Below are 4587 nucleotides of genomic sequence, written 5' to 3' on the forward strand. Positions count from 1 at the left end.
GTCTGCGACCTTCGGAAAACGCGCACTGAGACGCTCGCCCGAGTCCGCTGCCCGACTAATGTGATGACGGTTTGGTCTATGAACTTGTTGATGCAATAGATACTGGCAAGTTCACTGGAGTGGAAAGGTAGTGGTAAGAAGCACATTATAAAAAAGCATGACATATGGTGATGTTTGTGTTATGAAATAATGCACTGGATTACAAAAAGAAGCAGCTGGAAATCGCACGCCGAGAACACCGATAAACATACAGTACGACGCAACTCGAGAAATAATATTGAAATGTCCAAGAATTTAGAAGAAAAAAAAAATTAAATCGTCGCGACGGCACACAGTCCCCGTAGGCGTCGAAGTCTCTACAATGAAATTATTTCCGAACAGCTCTAATAGCGCCCATGCCACAATGGTTGATGGTTGCTTGTATACTGTCAAATGCTCATATTCTGCAGCCTAAAGCTCATGGAACGCTGCGAAAATGCGCACGCGGCGAAAGCGAAACAGTGCGCGTACAAGCATGCAGACGCGCAGTCGGTCGCTGCGGACCTGTGCGATCGTTGCATTGAGGTTTCATTCTATTACGCTCCATTTAGTTATACAAACACTATAAGAACATACTTCACATAGTTTGCTCTCAGCGTTTACCCACCATTCACGCAAGAAGCCAATTCGGGAGACTCCATCGCGGCGACAGCGCGCAATGGCGTTCACTGTACGTATTCGGTAAAGAGATATCGTCTGTAAACGATTCTGTCCTTTCAGTTTGCCCAAGATTATTATTTGGACAGCAAAAACTTCTCTCGTTTCGAAAGTACTTATAGAAATGTCCGGGAGAGCTCGTGGGTGGTGTTTTCAGTGAGCGCTGACAGCAAAACCTATCAGGAGCGCGCCGCCCGATCCCTCATACTATGCCAGCGAGGCGCTTCCGATAGACTCCGTAACTCCTCCCCGCCAATATGACTAGGCTCTTGAGAAATTGCGCGCACGTACCAAGCAGTGCAGATTGAGAATTTCTCTCCCATAAGAAGGCCAATCCCGAAGATAATGCAGTACCGGGCTGAGACGCGGCGGAGATGAAGCAGGCTTTATGCACACTGCCAACTTGCAAAAATAAGCTTAGTACTTTGCGTCCAATTAGAACTCGTATCACATATTAGGCTCATAAGAACAGATACTGCAGTTTGAGCCGCATCGGCCACGTCTATGTTCGCACCGCCCTCGCTTTGTCGGCGTTCCAAGCGCTTGCGTTTGTCCTTTCCTTCTGCTCTCCCATGATGGCGGTCCCGTAAGCATGCTGCCCGCCAGTACTGCGAAGCAGAAATAATGCGAAACGACCGTGTGGCCCCAATCCCGCAAACTTGGAACGTTTCACCGGAGCAACGGGCAGGTATCAGAGGGAGCTTGTTAGAAACCAATTTTCTGTGACCTGCGTTGTGTATGTTCGCTTGAGGATTTAGAGCGACCTCTCAACCATCAATGCAATGCGGGACGTCGACCAACATATGGTCGCCTTGGCTACGGTGAAGCAGTGTTTGCACTCGGAGTGCGGTGAAACGTTTGTCTGTTTAACGTGACTGCATTCGTTAGTACACGGTGCGCTGTGGCATTTCGCAACAATACATGCGTATGTATACTACCCGGCGCCTCATCATCTTCCGAAGCTCAACATCGTGGAAGAGCAAGGAGCCACTACTCGCCCTTCGCCTTGAATTTATGTGCATACGGCGTTTGACGCGCAGAATTAGACAGTTCACCCATTAAGAGGAAGCTTTAGCTCGGGTGCTCCTATCTAAATAAATGTAAAAGCAGAATTCGTTTTCTTCGGAAACCACTGCACCAAATTTGATTAGGTTTATTGCATTTAAATCACAAACGTAAAGTGTAGAGACGGTTGGTTTTGAATTTTTATTGAGGTTGTCAATTTTTTACTAAAGATTGGCAGAAATATAATATTTTAAGATGACGAAGCTATCAAATTTACAACTCTGTAAGTCAATAATGAAAAATGATATCACAATTCTGTGAATTGCATCTGATAGTACATCTAAAGCGGACAAAATTGATATGTTACTAATGAATGCTAAAAAAATTTAGCAATAATAAAATGCAGCTTTAGCAGACCCCGTGTACACAACGTAACAAATTACGTAACCTATAAATGGACATATCAGATTTGTCCGCATTGAATGACATATTCGATGCCATTTACAGAACCACGATATCTGTTCTTGATGCAGAGCTATTAATTTGTAAATGTCACGATCCACCCGGGTTCGGGAACAAGGGAGGGCTTGAGGCACCCTCCGTTAGACGGACATTCCGCAGCGTGGTGGTGCTGAACGGTGACCGACCACCGAGCAGCCGTGCTCATCGGTGTTTATTGCGGTGCGGTGACGAATGTTGCCTGCCGAGCTTAGCAGGCCACCGAGCCTGGCGGCGAACGAACATTATGCCTGAGGGGGCGTAACATGCGTGCTACACCCCCTTACCCCCAGTTTGTTTGCTTAATAAAAGAAACGTCCATGTTCAAAATACGAGGCTCTGCCTCCACCCTACCAGGGTCGACGGTGCCTGCTATCCAGGCAAGTAACGGTCCGGTGGCCTACGCCGTCGAGTACACCGCCTTGGCACCAGTGTTGACGGGTCGGGTGTGGCAATGCCGGGTGCTGCCTGAGCCAGCCTCGCTCCATCCGGAGGGTCCGTAGTGGTCGGCCTTGTGAGTGGTGCCGGGCTCGGCACCGGTCCAACGGGTGCCGCACCAATGGCAACAATTGCAGCCTCCGAGGTGAGTGGTGCTCCGCTGGAAGCGACTGGTGCTGCCGCTAGTTCTCCTGCGGGCTGGAACTCTAAAGTGGCAGTCGAGGGTGCTGACTAGGTCCAGAGGCGAGGCCTGACATGGTCGGCGTGTCTGTGCCACATAGCCCCGTCTGGTATGTGGACGAGCAACGATGAAGTGCTGGGAGGAGACACCACGTGTCCTGCAGACCAGGGTGGGCCAGGACGGAAGTTCCTGGCGATAACTGGAGCTCCCTACTCTGGCAAAGGGCCGCGACGGCACCCTTGGTCAGCAGCCAGCTTCTGCTTCAGCTGCTTCAAGAGCACGGTGGATCGGAGGTCCGGATGCAAGACGTCCAAGGGTGTCTTGACCATCCGACCCAGCTGGAGCTCACAGGGGGCACGGCCATTTAGATCGTGGGGCGTGGTCTGGTACAGATCTATCCGGGCAATCTGCGCCCGGAAATGCCCAGTCTGGCTCTTCTTGAGCTTGTCTTTGATGGTTTGCTCCACCCGCTCGGCTGCACCATTCGAAGCAGGGTGGTACAGCGGAAGCATCATCCGGCGGGTACCGCTCTTCGTCAGCCAGGCCAGGTACTCTGGGCTGGCGAAAGCAGGATCATTGTCGGACAAGATGACATCCGGCAACCCCTGGGCGGCGAAGACCTGTCGTAGCGCTCCAATGGTTGCGCCTGCTGATGAAGTGGTGACAGGGAGGACCTCCACCCACTTCGAAAAGGCGTCCGCAACCACCAGGAAGTAACGACCCTTGAAGTGTCCCCCAAAATCCACATGTAGGCGGGACCAGGGTCTCAGTGGGAACGGCCAGGGGGCGACTTCCATATGACGCGAGGCTCGCTGATGCTCCTGGTAGATTCCACAGCTCTGCATCAAGTGAGCGATGTGCTGGTCCAGGCCAGGCCATAAAACATGGGACTGGGCCACCATCATGGTCTTTTGTAAGCCAGGATGACCTGCGTGCTGCAACTGCAGGACCCTGGACCGGAGACTTTGTGGGATCACCACCCCAGAACCCCACAGTAGGCAGCCCCGCTGCACGCTCAGCTCAGCGGCCTTGTGGCTATAGGCCTGTCGTACCAGTTCCTCTCCACGGGACACCACCTTGACCACCTGAGACAGGACTGGGTCCCGGCTGGTCGCTTGACATACCGCAGATCTGGAGAGCACCTCCGGGTACGCGTGTTCCAGCATGAACACTTGAGCAGGTTCTGGCACAGCATCAGGCAACTCTGGCAGCGGCAGGCGACTCAGGGCATCAGCAGGTCCCAGGTGCTTTCCCGGATGGTAAACCAGATGGTAATTGTAAGCTGCCAGCCTCAAGGCCCAATGTACCACTCGAGGTGATGCCTGCACAGGAACTGCCTTGTCAGGCCAGAGCAGCCCCAACAGCGGCTTGTTGTCCGTGAATGCCTCGAACTTCCGGCCCCACGGATACTGATGGAAGCGTTAGACCCAGAACATGAGGGCCAAACCTTCCTAGTCCAGCTGGCTGTAACATTGCTTTGCAGCATGAAGCCGTCGAGAAGCAAACGATACAGGACGTTCCTGGCCATCTTTGTCCCGGCGCGCCAGGACGACTCCAACGCCGTACGGCGACGCATCTACAGTAAGGACGGCAGGCTTAGCATGATCAAAGTGCACCAGCACTAGAGCCTTGGTGATTAGCTCCTTCCTGAGCTGGAATTCCCGGTCCCGCTCCTTCTTCCAGACCCATTGCTGACCATCTCGAAGCAGAAGATGGAGCAGCTGTAGATGCTCCGACAGGTTCGGCAGAAAACTCCTGTAGAAGTTGGT

The 4587-nt window shown here is 52.5% G+C and overlaps 1 non-coding gene across 1 annotated transcript; it reads right to left on the reverse strand.

Annotated features, from left to right (window-relative positions):
* Positions 1 to 1017: 1017 nt before the first annotated feature.
* Positions 1018 to 1202, reverse strand: LOC126534782 (U2 spliceosomal RNA). Its single transcript, XR_007600395.1, has one exon. It is a non-coding gene; the product is annotated as a U2 spliceosomal RNA (small nuclear RNA).
* Between the last annotated feature and the right edge of the window lie 3385 nt (positions 1203 to 4587).

The sequence above is a fragment of the Dermacentor andersoni genome, chromosome 4, assembly GCF_023375885.2.
Source record: "Dermacentor andersoni chromosome 4, qqDerAnde1_hic_scaffold, whole genome shotgun sequence".
In the NCBI taxonomy this organism is placed as follows: domain Eukaryota; kingdom Metazoa; phylum Arthropoda; class Arachnida; order Ixodida; family Ixodidae; genus Dermacentor; species Dermacentor andersoni.